The 13,535-nt window shown below is 40.6% G+C and overlaps 1 protein-coding gene across 3 annotated transcripts in view; it reads right to left on the bottom strand.

Annotated features, from left to right (window-relative positions):
- DPP10 (dipeptidyl peptidase like 10) overlaps positions 1–13,535 on the bottom strand; it is a gene marked incomplete at its 5' end in the record, with an annotated part of 567,722 nt that overhangs the window by 55,793 nt on the left and 498,394 nt on the right. The gene's annotated exons all lie outside the window — the stretch shown is intronic.

The raw sequence follows: 13,535 nt of genomic DNA, 5'->3' as shown, positions 1-13,535 counted from the left end.
AGACTTTAGAGGAGTATGGGGATGCAAACAGGGCAGGAGATAAATACATTGATGAGGAGGAAGTTTTATGACATGGGAATTCTTGTGTGCTCAGACGCATGCCAGACCGGGCTATATGTCTGCTTTCTCCTATCTGCCAGGAGACCTTTCAGCATTTCACTGCAACACAACTTAGGTATGTGTTTTTCCAAACTTCTTCATTGGCCCTGTTGTTCCCAGTCTGGGTTAATAACAAACTTCCGAGATACTAACAAGCTAAAGGCTACAGATGGGTATAAAAAGCAGAACCACAGCTACTAGCGTTTCTGCTAATAATGCTCTTAATCCTTTTCGGCTGTGCTCCTGCATTCCTCATTTTCCTGAGTTGTCAATGCCTGTGACTAGACTCTTATTTTAGCTATAACCATCTCAGAGTTCTAGCTTTTTTCTTTACTTTATTGCTAAATTACAATAGCCATATATGTGCTTGCACAGCTTAACAAAGGAATCAAACTAATATCACTATGATGCACCAAACTTGACTCACACTATGAAAATGCAGCTAACAGCACTAGAGAAGTAACAAACACTTTTTTTTTTACATGATTTCATCAATGTACACCAATATACGGAGTCCCAGGGACTGCTAACATGAAGTAAATATATTCCCACCAAAGACCATTTTAAAAGCCCACTCATTTATCATTCTCTCATACTTCTATGATAAACGACATATGGGAAAACACTAACCAGAGAGCAAAGTATTATTATCACTATTACTGCTGTTCTCTTTGCTTCTAAATTACCATCTGAAATAGATTTCCCTATGAGTCCCCAAACTAATGGCATTTCTTGATTTTTAACAGTAGCCACTTCATGATTTCTGCTGCATAAAGCAGTAAAGCTGAGTTTTTTTTCATACCGTGAGCAATGTAATGATTTTAACTGTTACTGGGAATCAAGGGTGACTTGGAACAAAGTTCTTTAAATTAAAAATATAGCAGTGCATTCAAAACTGAATTAAAAATACTTGATCCATTTTGAATAATCCAGAATGTACTGACCTGTAATTACATTTATAGTTTTATAAATAATATTTGGTACAGCTGAGAATTTATGGGAAGCTGATGTATGACCCAGCATTAACACCAAGAGAAAACAAGGATTAGAGAAAGATGGACATCTCAAGCTTTTGAAATAATATCAACAAACACTCCTTGTCAATGTATATTTCCACAGTAAAAATGTACATTTTTTTCCTAAGGCAAAAGAAACAAACACAAGTAATAACAAAGCACGGTTAATTGCTTCACCAAGAAACCCAAAATAATTTAGCCAAGTACTTGCTATTTAAGTAAACTCAAAATATTCCTCAGACTAAATTACAGATAGCGTAAGTAGAGGGAAGCACTCTATCGACTATTGCTTAGTGAGGAGCGATTTCTTACAGTTGACAATCTCTTCTTATATAAACAACCGCTTTCAGGAGATTACAAAAAAAAGCCTACTTGATCAAAAGATTTTATTTAAGCTTCTTTAATTAAATGAGCTCAGTCTAATTCAGTTTTGAAGATCAGAAGTACATTGTTGCTCCTCTCCCCCCTTTTCAGGCCGTTTGTCTTTTTCATGGTGAAGATACCCGTAGTGTCTAATGTCGGCAATGCAGAACTTCCATTTAAAGCCATCGTTGCCAGTCAAAGTACAGGATTAACGACTACTTGTTTTATGACTGAACCATGAAAAGGTCTTTAATCCCGTTATTACTAGTTAGTAGGCATCGCTAATTCCATTTGACACATTTCAGATAAGTAAATATCTCAGAAGGAATACTCACTGTTGTGCCACTGACTGCCGGCTCCTTCGGCTTTATCCCCCATTCATTTCCTAAAGCGGCTTTGTCTTCCCTCCTTAACCAGTTCACAGCCACCCTCTGCACATCCCCACAATCCTCTTAGCCTGCTCTGTCATCCAAAGTTTCCCTTCTCTCCTCATCACTTGTGACACGTGTTCTTTCAACGTTGACAGCTACCCCATAGAACAATTTTTTCTTGAACGTATGGATTGGAAAACTTTGAAGTTCTTGAAAAACTTGAAAGCCACCCAGTGGCTCTCGCCCTAGCAAGCCTCGACCTCATTACTTGAATTTAGCATTAAAAATGATGAATTTATGGTCCTTTGCAAACATTTATGAAATACAACCGTTCATGTTCCTCCACATAAGTACACAGCATGGAAATGCTCATGGATGATTTAGGGTTGGCTGGCGCACTAGCAAGTATCGCTCTGCACTGCCTGCAGCATTACGAAAGATCAATATCCCTGTGCCTGAGGCTGTAAAAACATCTTAGAAAGATTCGCCATTATGGTTAGTCATTTAATCTCATCTATACTTTTGAATATTTGTTATATTTCAGGAGGTGCCATTTTCCACATGAAGCCCACAAACTGCTGTTTGTACCGACAGGAATGGCTTTGGGCACATTTCCTACAATGATGCCGCCTGACCCCCGCAGTGAGGACGGCATTCCCTTCCATTCCTGACCATGGCAAAACGCTCATCTGTAATTAACTCCTTCACCTCTTGGAAATAAGGACTTGGAGTGAAAATAATGATTTCTGCAGCAAAACAGGCAGCAGAGCTGTAACAGGAGTGACAACATTAGCGTGAAGGCTACTAGCCGAGGCCCGAGAGGCTCTTTGCTTTGCTCTCCGTAAACCCAAGCCGTGGATTCAACTAAGCACAAGTAGCTCGTGTAGCCACCACCCCCAATCTCCCACCTTACGTTACTGCCACAGCAATGCCGCCAAGAGAGACATTCCTAAAAGGTATAGTCATTGCAAATTCTTCTTCCCAGTATAATATTTATAGGGTACAAATGTACCTCGCATGTAACTCTAAAAATTGTAATAGATCACCGCTTGAAATTAACTTTGTTCACGAGATTGTGAATAGATCTTGCTCGCTTTTGTCTAGCGTTTGCACGTACAACACTGACCAGCAGCTAAGCGTCTTGGCTTTGTCTTCCTATGAAATGGCCGCAAATAGAGCAAGCACAGAGCAGCAAAGTGGGTTTCTTCTCCCGGAAAAACACTTAAGGTTCCTTTTCTTTGGTTCATACGCTTTTAGCTTTCTTGCTCTGTTTAAACATTGCCACCAAGGCTTTCTGGTGAAAACAATATCTATAGAAAACTCCTAACAGTTCTACTTTATGCTGCACTAAAATATATTGCCAAGCTTTTATTTCAAAACCACAAAGGCTGGACGGAAATTGTTGGGTTTTTTAGGTGGCGGGTGCTGCTGCTGATTAGTTGCAGTACAGCAATACATAGAAGCTGAATTTATGAGCCACAATTTGGTCTTCAAAATTGAGTGAAAGAGAGAGCAAGTGGCTGGGAGAGAACTCAGACTACTACTTTTCCTAGAATAGAGACTTAAACTCTCCAAGACTGCAAGGCAGAAAGCAACTCATGACACTGGGATAAGAACTATTGACCAGAACAAAAAAATTATTCTGGGAGCACAATCTTGCAAATACACGTGCCTAAAATCCTGACTCCGGTAAGGAAAACTAAACGTGTGCCCAAAGGTTTCCAGGGTGGGGACTTCACATACTTCATCACTTTGTCTATTGTGTTTTGGGCAACGTCACATAAACCAAAAATTTCCCTTGCTAGTTTACCTCCACTCAGGCATTTGGGAGCAAGTAAAAGTGAAAGGGCTTTTCTTAATATACACTTGGGTCTAATTACTACATCATGAGTACTAAAATGTTGACTGTAACTACTGAATCTTCCAAAAACTGCTACAAGAGGAGTTGCTAACTGTGTATCAGACAGGTATTCTCATGAATACATCAGTGGCTTTGTGCCCAAAATGCTTTCACAGCTTTCAGGCATGACAATAAGAAAATAAATTGAAAAAGGCACAAAGTGGAACCAGGCTATGCTATCTTATATGAAAATTATTATTAAGCTTTTTTTAACCTCTTCTCTTCACCAGCTATTTCCCAAGAATATTTAAAGTATTTAAAATTATTTTTTAGCTAAGAACCTTAGCTAATAATGCTGTAAATGGGGATAAATATCAAAATCTATGGCCTTCAAAATGAGTTGACTTTTGTTTTCTTAGAGACTTTGCGCAGCTGATCACATCAAGCCTTAAACCAAATGAAAAAGAAAACAAAAGTATTTCTTTAATTATTTTAATAAGTTTTTTCCAATTAATGAAAACCATCTGCAAGAATGCTTTGGATTAGTGAGAGATTAATTCTTGATAACGATCCCATTTATTTCAACTGACTGTGAAGAATTTGAGACTCGCTCTAATGTTCTACCTACAGCACTAATCCTTCTCCTTCTTCCACATCTGTCAGCCTCTAAACTATTTTTTTCATAAACCTTCTTCTAAATTAATTTCTTCCAAAACACTTATTTATTGTTTGCAACATGTTTCACAATTAGGTGATTTTATTTCAGGCTGAGGCCTTCAGCAGAGCACCCAGTCTGAGCAGTTAGTTCCAGATGGCAGACAGCTGTGGAAACACAGAGACATCTAATCCCACAGCTGAACGGCGAACCCAGCGCCAAGAGCTGGAGAGGCCCCCTGTGCGTCTTTAATCATTTCAAACACTACAGGCAGAGAAAAGCCGCTAAATTACAGAAAAATACTCCACTTTTTCCCTTGAGGTGCTCCACGGAGGCCCTCTGCGTGGGCATATCCACACTCAATCACTCCTCTGATTGCAGGGTAGCGCATCGGCAACGGGTCAAGCTTTTTACTCACCAGTTGGGCAGTGGCAGCAGTTTGCCTGGAGGTGCGTGGAGGTCGCCGTGCGATGGGTTACCCTGCACAGAAGCAGCGAGTGCGCGCGAAGCAGGGCTTTCTTCGAGCTCTCTACCAAAGCAGGGGCAGCTTCTCCAGCAGAGGCTGCCAGCAGCCCGTCAGCCCTGGCGGCTGAGACGGAGTCGCTACCAGATATTCCCACGTGTCCTAGAAATTCATGCAGACGCCAAAGTTCAGGCTTTTACTTATAGCCAAAAGCCCGGTTTTCTTCAGGCGGAAGGGAAATAGGTTTTTTCAGCAATGGTTGCAGCTCTATCTCCTTCCCCGGAACCAGCTATCCGTCTCACTTGCAGAGCAAAGCTACCAAGCTGAGAGGGGCGAATTTCTCTCAAGCCTGACGTTAAGGAGGCAGAATTAACAATCTAGCATTAGTCCTTTCTCTAATTTACGCATGGATAAACTTATTTTTATATGGATATGATACCTTACCATGGAACAAGTTCTTAAAATAGATTATACAAACACTAAGCATATAGATATAATGTATTGCCACTGCTGTTCCCCAATACGAGAGGGAACCACCTTGGGTCTAGAAGCAACGTTACTCGCTCATGTCATGCTTTGCCCAAGCTGAAGGTATGTCTCCCCACTCTGTACCACAAGCGGGTCCTTGTTGGCCTGTGTCGCATTTCTTAGCGTAGTGTGGCCACAGTTTAAAAGCCATGAGAAAGCACAGCTGTCCCATAAGGCCCAAGTTTGCGGATCCCCAGTCTAATATTTCCACATTACCTGATGTGAAACGATAGCAGAAGTCACTAACGACTAACAAATATAACAGAAGAAAACTAGTTAGCACAGCCTTTATAGTTGTCTTGATATTTATCATAGGGAACACTTAGACACCTATTCCGTAATGGTTAATATATCAGGGGCTTATTTTCCTAACTTAATGAGTGAATCTTTCTAATTAATCCTCCAGAGTTTGAGTTTGGCAGATTTGTTTGACTTCCTGATCAATACCATCAGCACAAATACACTTTGCCATCAATAATAATAGTAATAGGTACTGCAAACCGCAAGTGTCAATGAGCTTTGCAGCCACGACTTACCCTTACATAAGTTTTAAGAGCGCCTGAAAATAACTTTTCAAGATAAAAATACCCAGAATCCAGCATCTTGTCTTGAAGGAAAGAAATGGCGGAGCATGACTAACGGCACGGTTTGTCATTATGGGGATTCACCAGGACAAACACCTAGTTTAAAGAAGGTGCCGATTAAACTGTAAAGCCACTGAGCAGATACAGATGGAAAAGAAACAAAGGCGGCATCTGTATCAATGAAACTTTGGTCTTCCTGTGCAGGTGAGCGTCCTACCTGTGTACTGAAGAGAACATCAGATTCACCCACAGACTCTCTGACCAACAAATATATCAATAACTACTCCAACTTGGAACAGTTTTAGCACTCCCACTTAATACCCGCGAGAACACGACAGTCTTCATTGCCTTTCACATAGGGAATATGAGCTATGACAAGACTAAGGAATTTCTGATTATGCCCTGAAGGAGACCTTCAGGCACTCAGGAAATGCTGCTGCTGCAGAACTCTGGCAGTTGCTAACGACAGCGCTAAAGACATTGACCTAAAGCATCTTCAGGCAGCCCATCCCTGGCTATATTCATGTGTGACCTTGGCAAGGACACACGGTTCACCGCTCTTTGGACTAGCACAGGTGTCTTCAGAGCCCAACGTTCTACGTAACAGACCACTCAACTGCATTGTTTGCGCTGTGCGGAGGGGTAAGTATCTTTACTGCCACGGAAACAAGCGTCATCCTGTGCACCCACCCAGCCAGCCTGGCTAACCAACCGACTCCACCATCATCATGGCCGATAGCTACATCGCAGCACAGGATCTATCAGACTTCTTCATTTCCTAAGCACACGGCAAAAATCCATCCCTCCTTCTTGTGAGTCTGCCAGCTAATTAGTTGGATAATTAATTCTTCAAAAGCTTCAAGATGTTTTTCCATCTGGGCTTGCCTCTTACCATTTGTTCTGTCTCCTGTCTTACCATACATTAACCAGGGCCAAATCCAACTGCCCTTAGTTAGATCAGTCAATAAAATCTCCAGATGAAATATGTTCTCTTGTTAACAACTGTTAAAACAAATAATATCAGCTATTCATTAAACGTAAGAAAGTCGCTCAGCAAATTTTGTACTTTGCTCTTCAGAGATCAAACCATGGCTTCTCCAGTTTCAGGTACAATACTAAGTTGGCGCAGCACTATTTTGCAGTTGAACCTCATCCTGGGAAGAGAAAGATCATTCCACGACACACACAGCAGCTGTATTTCTCCCAGTCCTGAGTTCATGTCGGAGCATGCGGTGGAACAAAACACACAGCAACGGGGGAATCATACAGTAGAACCATAGGATCCCTTCTGTTGGAAAAGACCCTTAAGATCATCAAGTCCCACCATCAACCTAACATTGCCAAGGCCACTGTTAAACCATGTTCCGAAGAATGAGAATAACTTGTTATGCTGCCTAGACCACACCTAAGGGAGTGCAATATGTAAGTACGGTTTAAATAGCTTTCATGTAGCCAGTTTAACCAGCAGTTAACTGGCAGTTAAAACCCAAAGATACTGCCACAGAGCCCTCACACATAAATGTTATGAGGGAAAATTAGCTCAAAGCTAAATAGATTGATCAAAACTTGCTTGGACGTGCTTATACTGCATGATAATATGTATGCATACATACATATATATATATACACACGTCTCCAAAGGGTTGACAATCTTGGTTTCTTGAACAACATGCTGTGCTCCATATGCAAAGTTCAGCACAAACAAGTGATCTTAAATAAACAAATAAATAAGTGGTATCTTGAAATAATTAATTTTAAAACTATTTTCAAGTGATTTTTAGGAAAAAAAAAAGTGGTTTCAATTCCTACTGCTGTTTTTGACATGATTATGGAAAATGCAGATATCTATGCACTGCTTTTGATTTGTAAATAAGAACGGAACTAACTTTGGATTACAGGAAGAAATTAAAATCAAACCCCTGCATCCACATGGAAACCATTTGGTCGCGGTTTTTCAACACTTGCTGTCAAGATAACAAGTTTGGTTTTCATTTAAGTACTTAACATATTTGTTACCACTTTCCGGCTCACGGATCTGAAAAATTATACTAATAGCTCCACTTCAGAAACTTACAATTCACTTTCACCAATTTAAAAAATACTGCAAATCAGCCACAGTATCTGACTATGAATTACCCTTGCAAACACAGACCTGGGTTGGCATCTTCTCTACCACTGTTCAACCTCCTCCAAAGCCCTGATAGGCACATTTTTTTTCCAGTAGAGCCACTGATTATGTTATTCATAGTCACAGTATAATGTCCTTTCTCTTCTTCAGGTCCAAACTGAATAAACTTTTTCTTGTTATCTATGATTTCCCTTACTCTACCCCTGGGACTTACAGACTTAAATTGAGATTGCCAGACCACTATTATACCCACTGCTACAGAAAACGAGTATCCCTTTCTGCCCTTTTCTCTTGCCAAAATCCCATTTAGTTGAAGCAGTTTCGCACTGAAGAACAAGGTGTACTTAAGATTACATGCTTTGTGTGTCAATGCAACAACAGCATAACTGCTATTTTCTTTTTTCCTCTCACAGAAGAGAAGTGCTCATTTTGGGAGTAAAACACTTTCCAAGACCATCGAGAAGAACTGGACATACAGCATTATATAGGAACAGTTGTCTATTATACCCAGTTAGAAGCTCCACGGTGGCAATCCAAACCTCCTGGTCTGTATCGAAGCTCCTTTGTGGCCAAGAGCTCAGGGGCTCAATGCTGCAGTGAGTCCCAGAAACCCTTCAGGTTTCCATTTCATTGCAGGAATGAGGTGGCTTTTCCTGTGTTCTATGACGAACTGGTGGTGTGATGCCATTTGGCTTGTTTCTGCCTACAGCTTGAGCTCAATCCCCACCTTCAACGTAACTCTACCGAATAAAGTACTGGCACAGGGGTCACTCAAACTGCTCATGGGCTGCATGCAGGGTAAGGATGATGGGTACCCCACCAACCCTCCTGTGACAATGCTCTATATGTGGGTGTTTCCGAGTTAGGTGTTCATTTACTGTTCCATATATGTGAAAGTAAGATCCATTATATACAAAACGACATGGACAGAACAGATTTCTAGGGGTTACTTTGCACATGGTGAAAAAGTAGCGAGATAAAGGGTCAGTATCTGCCGTTCTTGCCCATGATAATAAGCTGTGGAAGAAGGTCCACAGCAATGAACTGGGACACTCACACATTGAGAGGCAAGTGAAATGCGAGGTGGCAAACTGTTACCCAAAACAGTTATAATGCATTTCACTGGTGCGACTGATTATTCTGCTGATGTCTTTCTTTCAGGTCCTGCAGCGACCTCCAGAACCAAAGAGAATTACTATATTTTGGATAATACAAAACACAAGAAAGTGGCTTATAAAGCTTTTATAAGTGTGAGTTTTGGATGGTTAGAGTATTCATTAGTGACTCCGTCGGATAAAATTACACAGACTTTTTCCAAAATCCTTTCTTTTAAATTTTTTACCCAGATCACATGTCACAGGATGACAATTTCAAGGAAAGTTTTATGGAATTGTATTGCAAAGCAGCTTTATGTTATATCCCTTTTCCCTACATTATATCTGTAGTCTTTTTAGAGTGTGAGCTCCCACGGACAGGGATTGCAGGCTGAAATGTCCGATGGAGTTTGCAATACAGCTGCTTTACAAGTCTCCAGTAGTGCAGAACAGCTCTGATCTCCTCTGTGCAGATATTTTTTTTCTTTTGTAGGTCAATCTATACTGGCATAAAATTTTCAGAGGTGTTCAGGTCTGACTTGCTCCAGCTCTTACCCCATAGATCCATGTGCACCACAGACCACTAAATTATGCAGATATTGGGCACAGCAGGTACCATCAGCTGCCTAAGCCAAGCATGGCAGTAGACAAAAATCTACCCTTACATGATCTATGTTTCAAAATCATCAGACACGTTGCAAACGAGGCAGAAAAAATAATAAATAATAACAAAATGATTATAATTGTAAGCAATAATTAATATAGTCACTCTTAAAGGTACCAATTTTCTAAAGATTGTGATTGACCTAGATGGAAATTTTATCAGGGGAAGCTTTCAGATCTTTTGATTATGTTCTAATTAAGGCAGAGGGGAAGTAGCTGTTGATCAGTATGAAACACAGACACCTCAAAACACATACATCCCTATGTCATATACCGCCTTTTTTATTTTTTGTAAGTCACAATATATTAATTTTACTCTTGCAGTCATCAAGCTGCCAGACGTAGCAGGAACAACAGACAAGAACACTGAAGCACCACTTTTCTGCAGTCTTGATTAATGCCACTGCATCACAGTAATGTGTTAGCACAATTGTTTCTGAACAACTGCGAACAATCTACCAGGCTATTATATTTAATTGCTATTTAGATAGTTTATAAATCTACTGTAAACAATAGCGAGGATGCAGCTACATGATTAGTCAGCAATGTCATGGAATAAACCAGGTCAGGAACTCACAGAGTATCAGCAACTCCACGGTAACTCCGATGTTTTTGTCCTTGATTTCCGATAAAAGTGAGGGAGCATTGCCTTCTTGTTTAGACACACATTAATTATGTTGCCTTTCCAATGACACTGGATCACAACATTCACTAAATTCTCACCCTGCCTAATCCCACGATAACTTACTCCTGAGTGCAAACATTGTGCTGTATGTTATATAAACAAAATCACATATAAGATCTAAACTATGATCTACGCAAAAAAGCTACTTAATAAATCTCTGTGACCACACAGAAGATTACAGTAAGACTGCCTTTCCCCCAGGCTGGTAGTCTGGATCCTGCTTCCTCCACGCGGAGCTGCCTGAAAACCCACGCTGGCTGCAGCACTGTGCAAAACGTCTTTGAGGGATTGGACTGCTCAGCCCTTTGGTCTTCATCTGTATAAGTGACGTGTATAACAGACTTACCTATGAACAGTGTACGCTCAGGAACTCACACTCCTCGTTCCTTGCATTTACTAATAGCTTCTGACTAATGAACCAGCATGGGAGAGCGTGGACAGAAATGTCACTCTTACGTGCCTGAGTTGCTCCTACAGACTTATAATAAAATCATAACCTGCCCTTACCATAAAATCTTTTAAAATGATCTCTGGTATTTCAAAGGCTCATCTCACACTGATACCAAGCCTTCAATTATGCCCAGATTGATCAATCCATAACAGAAGCTAAAATGAAAACTTTTCAACCTAGTTACTCTGGAAGAAAAAAGGCAATGTTGGGAGACGGGATAATATCTAAGATAACTGTCTGGACTTGATGCCAAAGGAAGAATTTTCTCCGTTTCCTTTGACAGGATGTAACAAAGTAGCATCCTAATAGCAAGGACAAAAGTCAAAAAAGACAGAATTGAAAATACTGTGCTATAAAGTTATATTTACGTTTCCTACTATTTCTACTGTGGTAGGCAATCCCAGAGAACTTTGTACATTATTCAAACGTGAAGAATACCAGGATGCCTCTGAGCACCTTCTATATGAGAAACCCAGGCAGGATTTAACACAAAGCTTTGTCCTTCCAACTCCTATTTCTGACCCAGCCTATCCCGTTGTACGGTACACGTGCCTTGGTCTCCCCTCTGTCCACACTGGTCAAGCTGCCAGTTGTCTTTATGGTGGGCCAACATTTTAGCGGATGACGTCTATCTGTATAGACTCCACAGCCATTTACCACTTCACACAGGCAGGGCATTCACTGTGAGAAAGCCAGTTTGTCTTAAAATATCTCACGAGGAATGAAACAAATCAGAATGAGAAAATTCTGACTAATTCTTAAATAGCATTTCTGTTTGGGACAGTTCAGAGTCTGTGAAGCAACACTTGAAAAGAACTGTTTGCTTTCTTTCGACACAAAACTTCTCTCTTCTAGTTCTGTAAATGCACAGGCACCTGCCGCAAATGGTGAAGTAAAAACATGCAGTGTCCTGCAATACTATCCATATGACCAAGTAATACCTCTTAGTCACTACTGATTAAGCCCTGCTCACATATATAAGACATTTATACGAGCACATGAATACTATTAGTCCATTATTTCTTCACTGCACCCTAGCCCACAACTAAAGCGATAAATAATTTGATCCGCACGGGTTTCTGTTTTCCTCATTAATGCCATTTCCACCAGTTTAAGACAGACCTTTCTAATACTAGTTTGTTTCCACAAAAGTAAGAGTTTTAAGTGTTGGCTGATCATCGGGTCCTTCAGTCTTCTTTCCTCCTTGCCAACGAATGCTTCGTTTTCTCTTACAAATCAACGGCATACCTGACTTTTTAATCCTCATTCTCCAGAGCTGTCCTGGCCTTGAAGCTGCCAGTGAATATCCACTCACCGCAATGACACATCTGCAAGCAGTCCTCTGCATTTCACCCTCTGGCTCAGGCCGAGTCAGCATGAAAGTATAAGTCCCTTTAATGCAGTGCGGCGGGAGTTTAATCTGCTCTGATCCTTCAGTTCAAACGCAGTGGGGAAGTTATAGCCACATTGCAGGGGAAAAAAACAGTCCATGCAAGGACAGTTACAGGTTGGTGATGATGGAATTTAATGTCTCTTTTTTCAAGAAGGACTTTGCTAAAATAGAGAGAAAGAGCCGACAAGAGTGTTGAACGCGGCCAAAGCTGCGTGGTCATAACCTGTGGTTTGTTGTCTCCTCATCACAGCTGTCTTGCTGATAGAGATTCAATGGGGAGTCATGACATCACCATCTATGAGGCATATACAGCTTTTACTTTTTTTTTTTTTTTTAATTATTTTTTATAATAACAAGGACCATCTACTCCATCTTTACCCATATGCAATGGGTAACATCCTGGCTGACTGACATAAGGAGCCCATTGATCTAAACCAGCCCAGGATGTCATATCTTGACCACTGGAACAACTGAACTAACTTTCAAGGACACTTATCATAGGGGCAAAAGAGGTTCGGCCCCACTGAAGAGAGGAGTCACTGTCACTTCCACAGACAGAAACCCGTCTGTATTTTTTCTGGACACTACGTGGGAAATGCAAAGACAAATGTTATCACACAGCAAAGAGAACCTATCAATGGAAGAGCCAGAGGAACCTTGCCACACAGCGAGAGTTCAGGGGGTTTTGCTGCCAAGTTGGTTTTACCCCTTTAGCTTCTTCCTAGCTGAACTCTGTAAGCATTGGCACCATCACAGAGACTCAGAAGTCTTTCTCAACTCTTCTGCAAAAATCGTACAACATATAAATAAATTTCGTATTTAGCATTGGCTAAAACAACCTCTGGCTTAGAACCTGAACCACAAAGGCATTAGAAATTTCAGTTCTTCAAACTCTTCTGTTTTGACATTTTGGCGCCTTACCATAGTGAATTTCCCCCTTCCTTTTCCCTAGGTGGTAAGGAGGTAATAGAGAATAGAATATATCTGGTTTTCTTATAAAAAACAGATAAAACTGACTTCTACATTAGATCACCAAAAGATGAATACAGGCCAATTTTCCACCCCATCCTGTGGTAATATAATATCTTTTTTTTAATATCAATTATGAAGTGACTAAGTAATTATACGATCCATGGACATAGGTAAGCCTGCAATGTTTTTGTGCAGGATTTTGGAGTTATATGAAAATACAGTCCATAACA

Source organism: Vanellus vanellus (genome assembly GCF_965231255.1).
Source record: "Vanellus vanellus genome assembly, chromosome: 5".
Taxonomy (NCBI): Eukaryota; Metazoa; Chordata; class Aves; order Charadriiformes; family Charadriidae; genus Vanellus; species Vanellus vanellus.
Note: the sequence above shows the minus strand (reverse complement) of the source record. Positions and strands in the feature narration are given on the sequence as shown.